Here is a 22675-nt window from a genome sequence, read left to right as displayed (position 1 = left end):
GGAGAGACGTTGGGAATGCTCTAGGTGTAATTCTTTTAAGATGGATGCGTGGGTCCGGAAGGCTGTCCACGGGATTCTTAGCATTCGCCGCCAGCACCACATCTCAAATGCGTCCACTCTTTGTCTGTCTGCTACTTTCAGCGTCCAAGATTCCGATGCGTAGAGGAATATGGAAAAGACGAGCGTACGAACTAAGTGAACTTTTGTACGCTTAGTAATATTCCCGTCCTTTCAGACCCTGGTAAGTTGGTTCATTGCCGTTTTAGCCATACCGATGCGGCGTCGTATCTCAGTTTCGCAGTTTCCTTTATCATTAATGACTGATCCCAAGTATTGAAATTCCTTGACGATTTCGAAGTCGCTGAGCAGATTTGTTCATTGTAGTGACTCAGAACGGTCGATCATCATAATTTTAGTTTTGCTCCTGTTTATCAAAAGGCCAAAGTCCAAGCTTGTACTCTCAAGCCGATTCATTAGGTCCCTCGTTTCTTTTTCTGATGAAGCGAATAGAGTTGTCTTTGGTAAAGGCTCAATAGATGTGTTTGTGATATGGGTTCAGCGAAGATACGATACCGTAGCGTTCAGTGGCGCTCGTGTTTGAATTTAACGGTGTGTTGTATTGAGCAAGATGAAGGTGATTTAGGTTAGAACATTTAAATTTTGGGTTTTAATGTCCTTGATGAACTTCCAGACTTCTTTCATTTTATTTTTCTATATACAAATAGGGTATATTACGGGGTATTTGGTGCTAAGTTGATTAAATTCATTTAAAGTAGTTACAATAATGACTTGAGAACTTGAGTAAGCACTTTGATCGGACTGTACCAGAGGTTGTCGTGTAGCCGTAGTATGCGGTGGACAGGCAGCTATGGCGGAGGTCTAGTTTCAGTAGAAACTATGTGTATTCATGTAAGTGGATTTGCGTTAATAAAAAGTAACAAGTGGTTACTGGGTTATCCATCAATCGCATGTAGTGGTTAAATGTCTCTAATTATTTGATGTATTTGGTCTAAGTAATTTTAGTAATTAGAAGGAATTGGTCAGCTAAGCTCTTAGTTTATAAAAAAAAAACAAAAAAAAAATAATAATATTATATTAATAATAGTTCGTTGGAATTTATTTTACGCGTTTGAGTTTAATGTTAAGGGACTAATTCTTTTGTTTAAATGGTGTTGTAGAAAATGTGGAATCTTATACAGACAATGCGACCGATCGATTTTGTGTAAAATTTTGTTTAATTAGAAAAGTGATAGTAATGTAAAAGAGGTCGAAATTGAGTACGGTTGTATTGTGCGTTGAGAGATTCATGTGATTTGAAATAAACTATTCATCATTAGTCTTTTAGTTTAGCGTGGCGAATAACCTTAATACGAGTTAGTCAGGATTGGCCGAGCGGAAATTCTAATATTCGCCGTTTGTTTTTCTGTCTTACAGGAACAGCACACGAGGACGTTTGACTTATCACGATGGCCATGCCGCGGATGGCCAGTGGAGGGTTGGTTTGAGTGCGCTAAGTATGAGATGGCACTAGCTGGACAGACATAGGGGCGGTTTGTCGATACCTGCTAAAAGTGAGTGCGCGTGGTCCTTGGGTGCCACAACGCCACAATTTGGACCGCTGAACCTTCATTTCAATTTTTGTAACAAATTATTTTCTTTAAAAAAAAAAAGAAAAAGATGCAAATTTGCACACGTGGAGCCGTATGGGCACTGGGTAAATGAGAACTTTGAAACAATTTGTAACTACGTTTTATTTATTTCCTTTCCGCATTTCCTTTCCCATAACGCTGGCCGATCACCATGCGTTTCCTTTTCCCGGTCTTGGGGGCTAGATCCCAGGATGGGTGATGCCTATGTTTCCACATTTCCTTTCCCATAACGCTGGCTGATCACCATGCGTTTCCTTTTCCCGGTCTTGGAGGCTAGATCCCAGGATGGGTGATGCCTGATTTGTGTGTTGGCTAGATCCCTGGATGGGTGATGCCCGATGTGTGTTATTGTGTTGTGTTGTGTTGTTGTTGCCTTGTCCGCATTTCCTTTCCCTGACGCTGGCTGGCCACCATGCGTTTCCTTTTCCCGGTCTTGGGGGCTAGATCCCGGGATGGGTGATGCCGGTTATTGTCAGCTTGATCCCAATATGGGTGATGGTTGTTATGGTTGGTTTGATTTGGATCCTGGTAAGGCTTACTGGTACCATATTGCAATACTGTTTATCTTATCTCTAATTTAAGTTTACAAATATTTATGTTCAAACAAATGTTTTATTGTTATTTTTAGTTTAAAATGTTTTATTGTTATTGATTCTCTTTTTTTAAGTTTACAAAAGAAATTTATATTTAATCAGTATGACCGTATGGGCGACGAGGCATTTGATAACTATGTTATATTTATTGTGGGTTTATTTTTGTAACACCAGAATTGCGCAGAGAGCGCGCTGAGTCAGTATGGCCGTATGGGCGGCGAGACCTTTTATAATATATAATATTAATTATTATCATGTTAATTTTGATTGTCAATGTGGAATTAATATTTAGATTAAAATATGGACAACTTCCGGTAGTACTTCAAAACACTTTGTTAGTCATACCAAATAAATTATATGAATTATAATAATATTAAAATATTTATTCTCGTATTTTTAAAACAATATTTTAAATATAATGTTATTTTATTAATAGTTAAATTTATTGTGAATCACGTCACTTGTTATAACAAAACAAGTGATGTGAGAGGGTAGTTCTTACGCTGTTTGTCACTCGAGTAGTATTTAAGTCCACGCGCTGGTAGAGCGTGATTCATTCGCATTTAATCAGTCGTGTAAGCCATTACTCTGCCCGAATTGTAAATAAAAGTGAATAAAAGTGATTCTCATATTAAAGTCGTTTCGTTCCATTTATTAATAAAGTGCGGTATTGGGATATCGCCGACATATCCGTACAGCCAAAGTGGTAAAGGTCCGAAACTGCGAATTTGTTTAAAGACATAATTATCCGTATTACAAAGAAAAATACAATGACACATCCACGCCTATCCACATTTTCATATTCCATGAACAGAAATGCCTCGAGCAAACACTTCAGTTCGTTATCTGCTAGCGCCGAATTTTTGCTTTTTCTATTTTCTACTTTCTTTTATTTTGTATCGAACTCATTTTAATATAAGCTTATAAATAATGTGTAGTATGTACAGGGTTACAGGGTAACTTGACCTATATATTTAAACAGGTTATTATTGAAGCTGTTAACGGATTTAACCCTATAATGTGCTATCCTAAATCTTTTCGTTTTTGAGATAATTGATTTTTAAGATTTATTTATTTTTTAACATTTTTCACTGAAATTTAAACTTAGGAAAAAGTGGAATCCTAATAGCCGGTGTTTTTGCTGTATTTATATATTATTTTTTTTTGATCTTATATTTTATTTCTCTTATGAAATTGAATAAACACAATCATGTTCTTCTTAAAATAACAATCTAAGAGTTATGTCATAAGTAATACATACGTTAATTTTATTTAATTTTATAATTACATTTAAAGGTTATTAATTTTACAGAATGAAACCTCCCGGTCTAATTAATTTGACGAATTCTAAATACGATTTAAGCTAAGGCCGCGTACACATTGGGCGTGTTGATTTGTCTGTAAACGTTTTCTAACATATATTTTCATGTTATAATTCTTTAAGGTTACATTTAAGCAAAGGATTCTCTTGGCATGTGGGTTTTGCTGTAGACACAGTTCTTACCTGTGTGTTGTGGTACTGATAACTGCAGTAGTTGAATAACTTTGCAGGAAGACTCTACCATCTCTTGCATTCAATCCCTTAGTCTCTTACAATATCCACCGGAAGTGAGGGGACCCTATTTTCGAAAAAATATGCTTTTTACCAAAGATCGCCATAAGTTTCAATTGCGGCCAAGACTTCAGCTCAGTTTCAGTGAGAAATAGCCGAACGTTTGGACTCAGACGAAACATATAATCATATCTTTTGAGCTGCTTTTGACTGTATACGGGCAATTGCTTCACAAGCGTTTTGTACCCATTTGACTTTTAACAAACTAACAAGCCGCTTCAGAATCGCCGCTTCACTTGTTTTTTTTTAATTTCAAAAATTAGCTTTACTTCATTTATTGAAGTACTATGGAATCAAAAACATAAATTATTACAGTAACTTCTTCAAGAGCATCATTTTAATTTATCCGAAGTTTTTGTTTCCGATAAAAAACATATTCGTCGGTCGAAATTTCGACTCCTTTTTAGCCCGGCAAGTAGCGCTGTAGTCAGGATCTATTTTTGCAGGACAACGTCTGCTCGGGTCCTCTAATCCATATAATATAAGCGTTACAACGCCTTTTGTGTCCTAATCCTTAGGCAACGTCAAAGGAAGTAATTAATTCGCGTTAATTGCAACGCAACGCTTGACGACATAACGCCAATTGGATACCTCCACGTGCGTTAATTCTGAATTGCGTTAATCCGTTTAACGTAATTGTTATAATTATTGACTACTTGCTATTTTCGGCTTAAGGATAAGGAATTATTCTTTAGATTTATTTATAGAAATTACAAAAATATCGATAAATGGAAGGTACTATAGTTAGTATTGTTCAACCAGATAGGTACTACCGCAACACACATTTCTAGCATGAAGCAGTCCTTCGTTTAGTCTTCAAGAGAGGTAACAAAGTTGAGGTCGGTTTCTGGTAGAACTTGTTCTAATTAGAGTTGGTTACAGATGTCTTTGGGGGACAATGACTATTATCGATGAAGCCAGCGGCAAGCTCGTTTTCTATTCCAATTTTAACAAAAACATGACTACCCTAAAGGTTATAAATTTCGCATCAAAATCGAAGGATCCGAGATTCGAGGCTCGAACCTCTGTATTTCAAAAGTGCGTATCACAAACAATTATCACTTATTCAAATGGCGAAGGAAAAATTACGAAGAAACCTGCACGACTATGTTCTTGATAAATATTCTTAATGGTATGTGAAGTCTACCAATCCTACGAGAGAAGACCCGTACACAGCAGTGCAACAGTAATGAGCTGCATTGTAATCAACATACAGTTCTACCAGTCAATCATTAGCACAACGATAAAAAGAACCATATTACATTATTTTTAAATCAATCGTAATATTTTAATAACTTTCCAAAAATACGTGAATTTTCCAGCAAAAACTTCCCACCTTAACCATCCATTTGCGCTATAAAATTTTAATGCTCTGTACGGAGTATAATTTAACAATATTTTCAGTCGCAACGGGAATACGGGATCCGAAACGGTAAATGGATTCAGTACACGTAATCTTCAATCTGGATTTATTTTTGTATTTCGGATGCATGCATTTTTAAGTGGTAACTTGGGATAACACTTATATGGTTTGGTTTTAAGGGTAAGAGCACAGGGACATGCGAATAAAAAAAACACGCTTGAGATTGTAAGATCATATAACTACAATCTTGTAATTATTTGCAGGTTAACATAGTACACCAAAGAATTCCATAAAAGTTCTAAATACATACATGTAAATTAAACCACATCAACACGGTCAGCTTTGGACACAATCGAATAAATCCTTATATGTAATTCTAAAAATCAACCCGTGCCCGGATGGAGGAAAGGTCACTACTACTTCTAAAGTTACACTTAAGTAAGAATTCACATATCAGTAATCAATAATCAGTATTTATTGCATTGTACAGGTGTTTACAAGGTATTTGGACGGTTTTACATTTCTCTGTAGTTACCCTGTAGGCATGCAATTTTTTAATTAAACCAGAACCATATATTACCATGTAAATATAATTAAATTAGAATAAAACAGGAGACAAGTATTACATTATACACTTAAGAAGTAACGGCTATCATTATTCAATGTCAACATGTAAATAATTTAATAAACAATTTAATACAATGGAAATAATTATGTCAAAATATTCATTATCTGTCTTCAATAGGCTTAATACGCGCCATAAATATTCATTGACTATCTTTTGCCTAAGACTATTCACATTACCCTCGTTATCATTACTGGATATCCTATATTTTAATTCTGGTCATAAATTATCCGTGAGCCAAATTTCACCCAAATATAATCAGTAGTTTAAGTATGAAAAGTATCAAAATTTCATCTACAGAGCCTCTAAGCTTTTCTATTTTTAAGGTTTTCTAAGCTTTTCCTTTCTAATTTCAGTAAGATACCAAACCATGTAAATAAGATATTAAACCATGAACTGTAAAACGTAACTTTGCGATTTCCAAAAAATACACAAACACCTATTCATCAAATATTAAATGATACTTAAGTGCCCATTCATTCAATTTTAACGGTACATTAATGTCCAAAATAAATCTGAATCACAGCTAAAAATCTCTTAAAGTCGCTTATTAAAACATTTCAGTGATGCATCGCCCGTAATCCGCGGATCCCGGGAAGGGGGTAAATCCCGGATAAAAGGGGGAGTTTTATTGCGTTGATTTATCGTTTTCTTAATAAATATGTCGAGTGTTGCCCTATCCGACGCTGAGGCTTTATTATTAATTGTTCTAAGGGATATTAATTGCCGTTGGAAAGGGTTTCGTTTCTAATGATAAAACGGCAATAGGTTATAATAAATTTATTATTATTGCGAATATTGTTAATCACTTGTTTTTTGTGTAAACAAAATAGAAAACTGGCGTACTGTCAATCTAGTGCTAAGAGGTTACTACCGGTTAAAGGTACCGTAACTGAAATAGGATAGCAGTCATCTTGAAGTCGATATTAGACGCTATTGTTGTGCTAAAACGACTTTAACAACCCCTAATTGTTATGGCATTGGTAAGACTGAAGTAAAATTACATTAGCATTGTGATCACTTGCTTCTTCCTTCTATCCATTTTTAAATGTTCACTTCTGGGTATAAGCCAACCTTAAGCTACGCACAAAAACAAAATAAAAGTAGATATGACAGCGGACGAAACCCGCCAACCCGAGGCATATTCTGCCTCCATTCCCACAAATAGTAATAAATCATTACAGAAGATATATGTAACTGAATCTACAACTTAACTGAGCCAGGTCAGCACACAAACACTGTCCGCACGGGCAATTTGAGCTAAATGAGCCGCGACTCATTTGCTCTGTGTTTTGGGCAGTAACTGTTTGTGCAGAGGGTCTACGCGCCGGTAAGTTTTTTGCCTACAGATAGAGTTCTTCTATCCATTCATTATTAAAAGTCTACTTAAGCTATGTACAAAAACAAAAGAAAAAATAAATATGACAGGGGACTAAACCAAACCGAGGCATATATTCAGATATAGATAGAAGTAGTTCCCACAATAAGTAGTAAATTATAAGGGTGGTAAAAGTATGTAATAAGGAATAAAATCTACCTGATGGTACGTGGCTATGGACCTCAATCATGTAAAACTCCAATCCTATCTAAAGCAAGGCACAGGTATATTGTTAGTCTTTAGAACTAAGTTAAAAGGCCTAGTATTATAGCTCTGCCTTACCACACCCTCAAACCAAAACACAGCCACGCTATACCCTAATGTTATTAGGCAGAAGTAAGAACGCCATTGATGCCTTCGGTGTCGACCCAAGGATTTTACTTTTTTAGTATTTTACTACTAACCTAACTTACGTGTGCGTACGCGCGACATTAAGAGTGGGCGCACGATTCTTAGCTCTGCAAATAAAAATCTAAATCTGGTGTAAATAGTGATTATACGTCGAAAAAAAGTGTATCAATCAAAACATAAACAAATCAGTGAAAAAATGCAGTGATAAAAGTACAGTGGAACCGTAAAACTGTGAAATTATCATAAAAATACTGAATACTAAAAACAATAATAAGTGAGTTAACTACAATACAAGTGTGCCATATTGATTGATGATTCACACATGAACCAATAGGAAAGAAAGAACATCAACATTACCTTATATGGCCATTGACCTTAAGCTTTACAAGAAGAACCTATATGCATAATTTGCCTCTACTAGCATTAGACTCCGTGGCTCAGCGGTTAAGACATCGGAACATTATAGTGCTACATTTGAAGTGACGTGCGTTCGAATCTTACCGTCGCAGAATTGAGACTTTTTAAATGTTTTATTGTTTTTATTTATTTTTTCTTGGGGACATTTGTCTTTCCTTCTTATATTTATTTATTATTTTTTTTTTTCCTTTTTTTCCTATATAACTAAATAAATTTGAAAAATGGATTCGGAAAATATTACGTTGAGAAAACAGAACACACATCTGAATTTATCATTTCATTCCCTTCACGAAATGGAAAATAGTTCTCTCAATGAATCCGAGACCACCTACTCCAACAGCAGCTTGCCGAACACACCTTCTATGAATATCAGAGAATATCACCTCCACGAAGAAATAAAAAACTTATCAATTAAATTGGAAAGCGCAAACAATGAAATAGAAATGTTAATCACGGAAAATGGGAATCTTCAAAAGAAAATTAATGAATTGGAACTTAAGATAAAAGAGTTACTTAATTTACTATGTACACCGAGAAAACAGAAACCATCAAGTTCATTAAGAAAAAGATTACACAAAAAATCCCTAGACTTTTCTATCCCAAACCAAATAGGAAAATCAGAAAATTTCGACACTTCATCTACGGTACACCAATGTAATCTAAGCGAATCGATTAAGTCTAATACAACCTCGCAAATACAAATGAATACCGCCGAAAACTTAGAAAACAAGCCCGAAGAAAACACGATATGGATGTTTGGTGACCAAAAATGTATCAATTTAGCGTCATATTTACTACAGTCAAGGCAACATAATACCATTTATAACTACACTATATCGTCACAAACAAAACCTTACGCTTCAACAGAAGAAATATTAAGAGGATACCATAATATTTCTATGAGAACCAAGGACAAAATTATATTTTCCATTGGCGAAAATGACAATAATCCGCTAACAGTTATATCCGAACTATACAATGTACTCAAAATCAATAGAAACAATAAAGTATTCGTGTTTCAAGTCCTGAGTAATCCTTATATGAATACATTTAAATTAAATTATGAATTAAAACTTGTTTGTTCACGATTTAAAAATTGTACATTTGTTGAATTTAATGATAATTTGTATGGTGATAGGCAAATCAAACATTTTTTATGTTCTAAATTGAATTTTTATATTGACTCTTTTGATTACGATTTTAAATTCATTAAAAATAGAAAATATTTAAAACGTACTACGATTGGAGTAAAGAATACTTGTGGTTTATCAGAGCATCAGTCAATCATATATAAAAAAGGTACAATAGAATATTACTTTCATAAAATTAAAACCTCTAAAACTAACCCCTGTCAAGCAAATATTACATCAGAAAAACGAGGCACAATACCATATTACTTCTCTAAACAAAAAAAGAACTCAGCTGTAACTAGTACTAGTACTCCTTTAAAGCAAACAGAAAATCAGTTTTTTCGGTCGTAAAAACAGTAAAACACATATTCGTGTGTTACACCAAAATATAGCAAGCATAATATCCAAACGAGACCTGTTAGATGTTACCATTTCTCAATTATCTGACGAAGGAAAACAACCCGATGCCATCTGCTTGACAGAAACTTTCATTAAAGAGGGACACGAAAGCAATATTAAACTAAATAATTACAATATGGTATCTCATTATTCAAGACCTGTGAAACGAGGTGGGGTTTGCATATTACTCAGAAATGGGCTGAGTTATAATAAGATGCAAAATATTGCTTCAATTGCAGAACCACTAAATTTTGAATGTTGTGGTGTCGAAGTGCTAGAGTGTAAATTGTTACTTATCTGCATCTATAGGACGCCTAACTCAAATCCAATGTACTTTCTAGATAAACTTGATCTTTTATTGCATAACCTAAGCAAAACTTATCGGAAAAAAATTATTATAACTGGAGACACAAATTTAAATACTTTAAAGCCAAATAAATATACAACTCACTTTCTTGATTTAGTGCACAGCTATAATCTTATTATGCATATTAACACTCCGACCAGACAACACTCATGCATTGATCACATAATAAGTAATATAAAGGACAGCTCAATATATATTATGCCACTTTGTCTATCAGATCATGAAACAGGGCAAATGATACAATTTTCTACGTCTCTACAAAAAATTCCACCTAAAACCTTTGTTCGCTATAAAAGAGATATTAGTGAACAAAATATAAAGCTATTTAAACGCCATCTTAAATGCTTGTCCTTTACAGATATGTATGAACAAAAAGATATTAATGAAGCATTTAAAACATTCCATGACTTATTTTGCCTTTTATATAAAATGTGCTTTCCTATAATAAAAACGAAATTAGTAAATTCTTATCAAACACCAAAATGGATCTCTAAGGGTATTAAAACTAGTTGTAAAACTAAATGCAAATTAAGATTTAATCAATATAAAATAAAATCAACAAAAACAAAGATAGAATATAAAAAGTACACGAAGATTTTGAAAAAATGTATTCAAAACGCGAAAGTTATCTGCAACAAAAAATATATTTGCAATCATAAAAATGTTGGAAAAGCATCGTGGAATATAATAAAGGAAGAGTCCGATAGTGTTCTAAAGGGACTAATAGGTGAAATTCAGTATGAAGGTACAGTTGTTGGGAATCCGGATAAAGTGGCAGAAATTTTTAATACGCATTTTCTTAACTTTAGCAATAGATATAGAAATGAGGCAAAAGTAACTTCGACTCTAGAACCTATTAGTTCTTTCCCAGGATCCATATTTCTTACGCCATGCACGGAAAGTGAAATTAGGTCGATAATCATATCTTTGAAGAACTCTTACGCAGTCGGTTATGACGAAATCAGTACAAAAATTATAAAGAACTGCACTGATGAACTAACTCCAGTACTTATGTATCTAGTTAATTTATCATTTGAAAGAGGTATATATCCTGAATTACTTAAAAGATCAGTAGTAAAACCAATGTTCAAAAAAGGCGACAAAACAAGTCTAGATAATTACAGGCCAATAACTCTAGCACCAATATTTTCAAAAATATTCGAAAAATGCATGTACACTAGGATAGACAACTACTGGACAAAAAATAATGTTATTAATTGTGATCAAAATGGATTTCAAAAAAATAAATCAACCACGTTAGCAGGATTTAATCTGATAAATGAAATTATAAAAAAACTTGACATGAAACAAGATGTAATCGTTCTATTTCTTGATATGTCCAAAGCCTTTGACTCTGTTTCTCATGATATATTAATACATAAACTCGAGAAATGTGGAATAAGAGGGCATGCGCTACAATGGATGGTTTCTTATATTACCGAACGATTACAATGTGTTGAAATAACAAATATAAATGAAAATAACGAGCTAATAAAATATAAATCATCCTACAAGTGTGTCAATAGTGGCGTACCTCAAGGAAGTGTACTAGGGCCCCTACTTTTTCTCTTATATATCAATGACCTTCCCAATGTAACATTGCATCGTAGTATACTTTTTGCGGATGACATCTCCATTATTATAGCATCTAAAAGTAATTTTGACACTAATAAATTTGAATATGACATTAACAAAACTATTGACGTAATAATAAAATGGCTGACAAATAATAATTTAAATATTAACCTATCTAAAACTAATTATATCAGATTCAAGACCAAAAATAAACGTGACATAAATCTAAACATAAATTACAAAGGAAGCACAATAAAAGAAGTACAAAATAGCACATTTCTAGGTATAACGGTTGATTCTTGTCTAACCTGGTATAATCATATAGAAATGGTTTGCAATAAACTCAATAGATTTAGATATGTCCTTTTTAGGCTCCAACAATCTGCATCAACTGAGATAGCACTACTGGCATATCACGGTTACATAGCCTCGAATCTCAGATACGGGTTGTTACTATGGGGCTCATCTACACATATACAAAGAGTTTTTATAGCTCAAAAAAAATGTATTCGAGCGATATTAGGTGTTCCCCCACATGAGCCGTGTAAATCATTATTTCAAAAACTTAAAATACTAACATTGACTAGTATGTACATTTTGGAAGTATGCATGTTTGTAAGAAAACATACAAATCTGTTTAAAACAGCAGATCAAGTTTATGCACGCAGCACTAGAAATACTCAAAGACTAGTTTTGGATAGACCACAACGTACTTCATTGCTTCAACGAAATGCATATGGCATGTGTGTTAAAATATATAATAAAATACCTGACTATGTCAAAAAACTGCCAATAAATAAATTTAGAATAAAACTGAAACAATTTCTCTTGACAGCAGTTTATTATGACATAAAAGAATTTTTGAATGATGATGTTGACATTTAAACTAATTGTAATTAATGTATTCCATTGTATAATATATAATTTAATCTAAATAGTTAAAATTTCAAACCATTTAATGTAATGTAGTTGGTATAGTTATATTAATTTGGTGTAATTTAATTTTATATAATGTAATTCCATTTCATTTAATTCAATTTGCATGCTTGAAAAGGCTGAATAAGAGACTAATAATATTGTATGTAACAACTTTTCTCACTGTTCAAAGCAAATAAATTATCTTTATCTTTATCTTTATCTTTATCTTTACCTTTACTTCAAAGCAATGTACCCTCTGCCCACATCTTTAATCCGTAACTACCGCCCTCTGACTGTGAACCTACGAACCAATCCGCTTGACCGCTCACATGGTACACATTCCGACGCGAAAACAAATATTTTTATTGAATTCCCTTCCAATGGACCACTGACCGTTACAGTTTTATTTTATATTAAGATGTCTCATTCATTCTATTAGCTTTTGTTGTTATAATGATAATGTTTCTATTTTCATAATTTTGGAAACACGTGTAAGAAATGTTTATCCGAATGAAACAGGCGAGATAATAGTAAAGAATATACATAATAGAATAAAGAGAGATTAATGCGAAAATACTCATATATTTAAAGGTGGAACCTATTATGGTTCGAGTGGGGAGGCACCACACCTTACTACTTCATCTTCGGCCCATTATTGTCCTACTGCTGGGTACGGGTCTCCTCTTACAATGAGAAGGTTTAAGGCTATAGTCCACCGCGCTGGCCAAGTGCGTATTGGTAGACTTCTCATACTTTTGAGTTTTTTTTTAAGAAATCTCTTAGGTGTGCAGGTTTCCTCACGATGTTTTCCTTCACCGGTAAGCAAGTGATAATTAATTTCTAATGCGCACATAATGTTGAAAAATCAGAGGTGCCTGGGATTTGAACCTCGGACCCCTCAATCAAGAGGTCGAGTTTCTTAACCACTAGGCTATCACTGCTTTTTGCTAAGCTATCACTGCTTTACTACTGCCTAATAATAAAAATATTGTACGCTGGTTGTTCTGCTTTGAAGAGTGTGGCAAAGGAGACATTCTTATTCAAGGCGTTACAATTTAATTTTCAGGAAAAGCATCACATTTGTGGTCGACCTCCACCACCTCTTTGAAATCCATTGTTAGACGTCCCGTAATAGATGAAATTCCAACCCATCATACAATTGACTAAATTTTATTGTTATTATACAATTTAATATAATTTTCCTCCTTAAATTCTCAAAATTTGAATATTTTTTACCTACACAATAACTCTTAAAACGGAATACACTCAAAGAAATTGAAATTATAGAAAATATATCGTAAAGAATAAATCTCGAATGAATTGTACTATATTAATAGATTCGGAAAAAAATACTTTGTCATTATGTACTTATAAATACGTATCAAATATAAGCCGACATACATAAAGGTTCATAGAGAATTCTACGAAGGTTCGTCTGTTTTATTTTGGTCTAAGTTTTACCTAAACCAATTCCCAGATGCCCCAAACGTAATTACACCCTAAATAAATATTGAAGAGTTATTTTTTGCTAACATTTACGTTAAATAATGTACGTTTCAAAGGATCCTTCCATAATTCCTTTGAGCCTATATTTGTTTACTTATTTTTGGTACTATTAATGTTAGATTTCGAAAGCTTTCTCGGAAGCGCTAAAACCATTCTTTATAACCTTTCGAAATTTGAAACACAAATAGTATAATTGGTCTTATACGACGCGAGTAACGATAAGCTATGTGAGGCATTTTTTTAGTTATTATAGCACTGCGAAGGCACTACCAACTACTTCTGTCTTTTTTTTTTCTTTACGAGGGGGAAACCTTCAAAAGGTACCCGGTGCCGTGGGAGCGACGCAGGATTATGTGGGATTCTTACCGCACTAAAACCTCCCCGGTGGCCGTCCTCGGCGCTGCATAGAGGACTCCAGGATCTCCAAAGGAACGCAACCGGAGTCCGCTTAGAGCGTTGCCCCGTCGGGCTCCGCCCAGGTGAGCTTGGCGGTCGCCACACCGTCTGGTGCGTACGACAGTATACGACCAAACATACCGCCGTCCTTCCCGGGGCCGTTGGCTGGGCGACAGGCAGAGGATAACGTAGTCCTATTCTGGCCTCGAAACTACAGGGACAAACTACTTCTGTCTTAGCAGTATTATATGGCGCTGTGTGACTGGGTTTCCTAATAATCGTACGCTGTTAAACCATATGAATATTCATTTGTAACACGCACGCAAATTCAGAAAATCAAACTGGTGAGATGTTTCCATAAACTACCATGTAACTGTCAGTCATTATTATTAATTTCTACTCGCTTCTCGATTCTCTTTGACAGTAGAACGCCCTAACACATTATGTTTCTAAGAATCAGTCACATCTAGGGTCCACAGCCTGGTTTAGCAGTTCCAAAGAACAGTCTCGTACAATTTGTAGGAATCTATAAAAACTAACACGGTTAGTTGCTTAGACTGATCGAGTAGTCGATAAACTTTTTGCTGATTACCAAAATGAACGTAATGTTATGGTAATCCAGTAAAATTAAAACAAAAGTAACGTAAGGAATAAGTGATGTGTAAGTATTTTGGTGTGGTAAGGGAGTCATATTTTTCCGAGGCGTTCCAGCTCAGTCCTCAGGGATAGCGGCACATCTGTGGCTGACCTCAGGTAGGAATATTTAAGCCTATCTGGGGTTCATTACACATGTCCAGGCGGCAGCAACCACTTAATCAGGTGGACTGCATGCTCCTCTGCTACTCCTATATGAATCTGGTTACAAATACCCATGGACGACAGTGATTTACCATCAGGTGCATTAACGTTCGTTGGCTAATTTAATCTTATAAAAGAATAATAATTGAAACAAATAAAATATATAACTAACCAAAAATTGAATATTGTTGGTGCTGGACACAGACTTTAAATTAAAACTGTAGTGTAAAGAAACAAAATGATATGGCCGGGAATCGAACTCAGGTCCTTCAGCTTTCGATATGGTACCCACTGCCTTCTATGGGTCGTGACTTTGTACGAGAAAACGAAATAATGGCTGATGACATGAAGTACTGTTATTTCAATTTATACTGAAAATTTTGAAGGGTCAAAAGTACAGTTCTTGTAATGTTACAGTTGAATAAGTAGAGCTTTCCTTTCGCGTCGATTACACATATACGAGTAATAATCTCATCTAAATCGATTCAGTCATATCCAAAATTAAAAGACAGATTAGGACTCTATTTGCTTTTTTCCTAAAAACACTAATCGAGGTGATTTAATAAAAAAAAGTCCGTCTACTACACTTTAATGAATTCAATTTATTTGACTTTCTTTCGAAAATTTTCCACTTCGCATTCTTATGATAAATCCCAGCAATTTTAAAGTCCGCAGCTCGTCTCCGTAAAAATACCTAATGGCGAAATATATAAAATATTTGAGATACAAAATGGCAGGGAATTTGATAAAAAGCCAAGCGGCAAAATTCCTGGCGCTCGGGAATTCTGGCTAGGTATCGCCCGGTGCGGGTTGTCGACCTAAAGGTTAGTTTTTTTCGGTCTGCGATTGTTTGTGTGGTTGTTTGTCTGCACTGTTAGTGGTATGCTATATTTGTTGTTACGCACTTCGGTAAACAAGCATAACTTGGATTTTAATGTCAACCAATTTACAAAGTTAAGCAATGTTGAACGTGGTCGACATTTGGATGGGTGACCACTAGTGGTTTCATTTCACGCGCACTTCATGCGGAAGATACTTTAAGCCGTCTAAGTTGTTTTCATTGGATAGTCGTTAAAATTTATCGGAAGCATTATGCGCGATGTGAAAATATTCAATTTAATAATAATGGAATTTAATCTACATTGAAGCAGCTTGGTACAGTACGGTCCAGACCTCCCTCAGTTGTAATCAGAAACCCTTGCCCTATAGTGGGACATAAAAGTCTTGCAGTCAGCCACCAATTACCTCCGACAATATTTAGTGTATATGTTCGTTTCATCAGGCAGTTTACAATCAAATCTATTTCAATCACGCTGTTTAGTGCACGTGACATATTATTATTATCGTTTGGTGCAACACAGGCATATTTAGCCACTAGCGGTCACCCATCCAACTTCCAACCACGTGCTGGATTGCTTAACTTTATACAAGCCCACAGTACTTATATTTAGTAAAGGTCACTTTGGTATGACATTATTGAGTTAATAAAGTACCTAACAAAAGTTAGAAAATACTAATTTGAACGGCGCACATGCTCCTAATTATACCTCTGATTAGGGTTCTTCAATAAATGTCCCCAAACGACGCCGATAACCCCACCCTTTGGACGAAGTTGTATAACATGGTGACCATACCGCTTGTTATAACAGGACTCTTCTGTTGTGTTCTGAGTTGTGTATAAAAAGTTGAATAGTATGGTGATGATGATGATGATGGAAATGATACAAGTTTCGGGTTTCAGCGGGTTTTCGGACATTTGCGTTTCGGGTTTAAACTCCGATGTCCCACTATTGAGCATATACCTCAGAAGAAGTCACCATAAGACTTACCCATCAGATACATACAGGTTCCGAATAGTCTATATTAGCTTGGAAATCTGTTTTTTTTTTGGTGGTAGTCCCAGTCCTTGTCTAGGTCTTATATACCGCAAAAAAATGAAGATGTGACAAGAGAATAATTATTTGAAGATGTTAAAAGTTTAGAAGTCTAGCGCTCGGACTTAATAATTCTTTATTATAATATCACCTTGATGGTTAACGTACGACTACCAACCGACTACCAGAGCCGACGTTATCACAGACTTTAATAGAGATTTTAGGTGCATACTACCCATAATATAAGTTTATTTTAATATCAACTACCTATTTTAATATTAATTTTTCAATCATTGCTGTTAAGACGACAAGAAATAATTATTAAATTCGGAAATCATGACACCTAACTCTTTATTATTGCGAAAAACATAATTTGTGGGGAATTGAGAAATAAATGATAATATACTCGTATCTGTCCTATGACAGTCCTGGTCAACGAGACCGTGTGGCCGCCCTACATATAATCTAACTTGGACCGTATCAAAGATAATTGTTTGTTTGCCCGTATCTGCCATTAATTATTTATTAAACGGCCTCTCTTGTCCCAACTTAGCAAATTTAATCCACTATTTCCGCTAGTTAATATTGATGGGATGGGGTTTTGGTAAGGTAAGAGGAATATGGTTTTGTGGCACTGAAGCAACAAAAACAATATCTTTCGAAATGATATATCTCGCCACTGATATAACAGCACCAAGTAATTGTAAACTGGAAATCATTACAGATGGTTACCTTTTGGTAAGCTGTGTTTTTGTTTTTAAAGATAGTAGAGCTCTTTGTGATTCGACTCCGGAGGTGCCACCGCCACACCTATTTCTGCCTCATAACAGCAGTGTTAAACGCTGCTGAGTTCGGGTTTGAAGAGTGTGGTAAGGGACACATACTTTTCCCAGGCGTTCCAGCTTAGTCCTCATGGGAAGCGGCGCATCTGTGTCCAACCTCAAGTAGGAATCAAATTTTATCTTGAGTTGGTACAAATATACATGGGCTGTAGCCACTTACCACCAGATGGACTACATGCTTGTTTACTTAAATATTACAATATTACAAAAAATATTTCAATATTACAAAAAAAACAAAATCCTTCCTTAATAACCCAACCACTGTTAAATAAATGCAATATGTGTAACAATAGTACCGCTGCAGTGGTACCACGAAGTCCAAAATATAAAATATACCTCGAAAAGGTAAATTATCTGTAAAGATTCCCAAACAGCATCTTCGGAAGGTCGGCGCGGAGGTTAATTCAGCGTATCGTTATTTATCGCTTCCTGAGGTCCGATTGTATTCATATTATTTATTTTGGCGGTTATTGAACCGTTTTTAATGCGAGGATGTTACATACCTTGTTATATAACTGGCTAGGATGTGTGAATGATAAATGTTGACGGTGGATTTAGGTGGCATCCACATACATAGGAAAAGAGTAGCAAACTTAAATGTTTTGTTCAATATATACCATAAAATAGCAATAGATAATAACGTTGATATAATTAATGAATTAATTTTATAAGATTGAATTAACAAACGAGTATGCAATCCACCTTAAGGTAAATGGACATTGCCACCCATGAACATCTGTAACCAGCTCCAAATGGAATCCTGTCGACCTGAAGCAGATAGCGTGTTGCGATTCCTGAAAAGTAATATGTCGCCACATTGTAGTATGTAGTATGGCGTGTACCTATTTATAACAATTATTCCGATTGCTACAATTTTAACGACAGGCGCTGTATTAAACAACAAAACGTAAAATCTTTGCCGCTATATTAAATGCAGGCGTTAAGTTTATACACATTACATTGTTTTTATTCCTATAATTCCAAATTCAACGTATGTCCTCAACTCAAGGTAGCAACGCGTCTATGATCAACCTCAAGTAGGAATGTAATGTTATCTGGGATTGATTACAGATGTACACGTGCGGCAGTAGCCACTTACCATCTAGTGTATTGCATCCTCGTTCGTTACTTTAATATTGTAAAAAAATAGCGTCGTGCCACTTCAACAAAAGTATATGCCTATCTTTAAACAACAAAGTGTTCTACAGCTTAAAGGTAACACTTCGTCACTACATCTACATTATCTAACCCGCCATTACTTTACACATAACTGCTATAGATAACGCAGGTCCGCTATAACTCGGCCCTATCTGAGGGCCACAGTTATCATATTGTTCACCGCAGCCCGCAGGTAGTAGATGCCCAGTAGATGTCGGTAAAGGACCTGTCGCATCAACGTCAGAAAGTTCCAAGCTACAATTGTAAAAGTGTAATACTCGTAGGTCTATCATTCAACCGTTTACGTAAACAAAGTTAAAAAATGTGAAGCTTTTAAAAATTGACTTATTTAAACGACGTGAGAAAATAATTGGCTATTACATGCTACTTCAGTGCGATTCCAATCTTTAGGATGCGAAAAATTGTGTGTACGTTTTCTACGCTCATCTCAGGGACATCAATGAGAGGCCCCCCTCTTGGGACGACGCTGGCGTTAACACCAGCGCCGACCAACGTCGCCGGGCCACGAATGTGATGCTGACGTTTCTCGAGTACTGACACCAAGCATCCAGAGGAACACAGTTGAGTAGTCTGTAAGGGCCCGATATACCTCTTCTATACTCCCAGAGAAGATCTATAAGGATTTCTTCGCATTAAAAACAAACATGTTTATTTCCCATTCCCTCGCTAACAATGAAACAAACACCTAAGTGGGTCATTTTTGCACGTGGGGACTACTAAAGCAAGTATCTTTCCGCAGTCAAACGTGGCCCAAGTCTCAAAGTATACGTGCAAATTATATTAATATAAGAATAATCGAAAATTACAATAGCTTAAGAAAACACAGTTGTTTTCATCTTTACAGAACAATAATTATTATATGTTAATTTATATATCATGTATTCGAATAATTTATTTTTCATTCTTTCTTTCATTACTTATTAAACAAAATAAGATATAATTATTACAATAGCAACATTTTTTCTGTTAAGTAAATGATATTATAATAAGAAACAACTACAACTAATATATTTTTAATGATATTGACTAAAAAAAAATTTTTAACAAAATATACAACCGACTTCTATGTCACTACAAAGTAAAAAATAATTGAAATAAATGTTTGTTTAGTACATATTTCTGACGTCGGCGCTCAATATATTTCGTTGGATAACGATGTAAACAGCGTGTCTAATGTGAGCGCCGACTTCAGAAATATGTACTAAACCATCCGTTAAAAAATCCGTTAAGTTCAAAAATACCTACCAATCGGTACGTAACTAGAAAAAAATCGCTTAACCCTAAAACGCTCTCGGTTATAACTCAAGTCGGGCCATCGGGTCCATTCGGCCATTTGGTCAGATTTGTAGGTTATTGTCGGTCGGTAAATCCCCAGTTTTTAGTATATCTTCGCAGTGGCCGCAAACGGTCTATCTCGGGTTTAAACTATTAACGACAGGGATTATCCCTACAGGGCCGCAAACCCTTAATTTACAGGGATCTCATAATTTGTAACTTATTTATTTGCGGTTCTGGACCTTTTATAACGTTTTTATGTAAGTAGCTTACGTGTTTTTCATCAAAAAGTAACTTTTGTGATTTCGTAAAAATGAATATTCTAAAATACTTGCCTTTCGTTTTAGAAGGATGTGTCTAGGTTATAATAATGAAGTAATAATCAATTAAACGGTCAGACAGAGATGACATCTAACTTTACATGAACTTAAATAACACTAAGTAGCTAATGTGTTACTTGAAATGAATACTGAATATTATTATGTCATAAACTATTTACAATGATGTTTTTTCGTAAAATTTTGGCCATACTTTACCGTCTTTGCAAAATAATCTATTAGGTATGAATTAAATATCCAAATTTTGTCTCAAAACATCAAAATAACGTTTTAGCATAACTTTGGTGAGCGCTAACGATCCATGTCGGCTTTTAACTATTAACGATAGGGTTATTTTATGTCCCGTGGTCCTTTCGACCGCCGTTTGCAACTTTTAATTGACTTGAAACTCGAAGGGTTTGTTCGTAAATGATGTCCATTATATATAATTTGTTATTAAAATGTGGTCGCTAATGTTATGGTATTATGGGTTGTTTTAAATCACTCCAAAAACCAGAACATTATTATTTACGTAATACATTTTTGATCATCCGTATAAGCCATCGGTTTCTACGCGGGACCCATAAAAGGGCCCGGGTTCGATCCCGGCCAGGAAATTCCAAACGATTTCAAATTTCTAGCTGTATGTGTTTATGGACTCTATATACCTGTAGGGCCAGTAATCTATATAATTATTTACATAACGAGGCATTTTTAAAAACGAGGGAGCAACTTTCAAAAGGTCCCCAGTACCGTGCTTGAGACACAGGGTTATATGGGATTCTTACTACACTTACTACTAAAAGATTACTCCTCCAACGTATTTTTTGATAAGAATAAAGTTAAAATGGCCGACTAGACGCTACATTGTAAAAAAACATAAACTAAAACGAAAAAAAACTCATAACAGTTTTTTAAAATATTCAACTGAAATTTCGATATTCAATAAATGGAAATTCCTATAAACAAATATTGGCTCGGCTAACACAAAGATTGGTAACTAAATATGAACGAATCGCTGCCCGGGGCGTTCGCTTTGTCGTAAGGCTGAGTGCACACGGAGATTTTTTATAATATAGAATTAATTGTGATTGGGAAAAAACACGATGAAATGTTTCGTGTTACACATAGGCTAGCGTTTGGACTGTTGAAATTTTTCCAAAACATAGCCGTGCGTTTTGTTTATTGCATTGAAAGGTGGTAGAATCCTCTGTGGTTCGAATCTGGCGGCACTATCGCCACACCTATTTCTGCCTAATTATAGCAGTGTTGAGCGCTGTTGTGTTCTGATTTGAAGGATGTGGTAAGGGAGACATACTTTTCCGCAGCATTACATTTATCTTCAGAGATAACAACGCATGTAAAGGGTTTATATATATTATCTCAGATAGGAATGAATCTGTTCTTATCTGGGGTAACTACAGATGTTCATGGGCGGCAGTAGTCACTCACCATCATGTGGACTACATGATCGTCTGCTACTCTAAAAAAGGCAGAAATTAGTATGGCGATGGTGCCTCTAAAGACGAAAAAGAGTTCCACCATCTTTAATAATAGCTCAAATAAAATGTAAAATACAAATACGGTACGAAATTGACGTAAGGCTGACTGCACATTTCATTCTGACGTCATTATAGGGATTAAGCCGCTGTGATATGCACAGATATTCGGAATTCAATATATCAGTTTTAATGATATTATTACAACGTTATCTATATTACATGTTTTATATTATTATATAATAAGTTTTTTGTGATATTTTCGTTTGCAGTTCTTATGTAATGATGTAAAATCTTTATACCAAACCTCAAATAGAGCTGCAGAGTGGAATCCATCATAGGATTCACAGATCTCTTGAAAACTATGTTGTAATGCCCACATTATTACATTTGTCTTACGTTAGCCTTTAAAGAAGAACCCAACAACAACTATATTTATTTCGCTGTTAAAAAGGAGAAATAAGTATGATGCCATCGGAATTAAATAGCTTCAGGTTCATAGACATCTGTAATTCTGTACCCATTTTGAAGTATCCACCATTTGAAAAATCCACCTTCCGAACAGAATAAAAAAAAAACATTTTTTAATTAAATCAATAACATTTGCATTAA

The sequence above is a fragment of the Epargyreus clarus genome, unplaced genomic scaffold (genome assembly GCF_041222505.1).
Source record: "Epargyreus clarus isolate Ecla_fem2 unplaced genomic scaffold, WU_Ecla_fem_2.2 ptg000024l, whole genome shotgun sequence".
NCBI classification, from domain to species: Eukaryota; Metazoa; Arthropoda; class Insecta; order Lepidoptera; family Hesperiidae; genus Epargyreus; species Epargyreus clarus.
The sequence above is the reverse complement of the archived record's forward strand: the minus strand, read 5'-3'. Positions refer to the sequence as shown.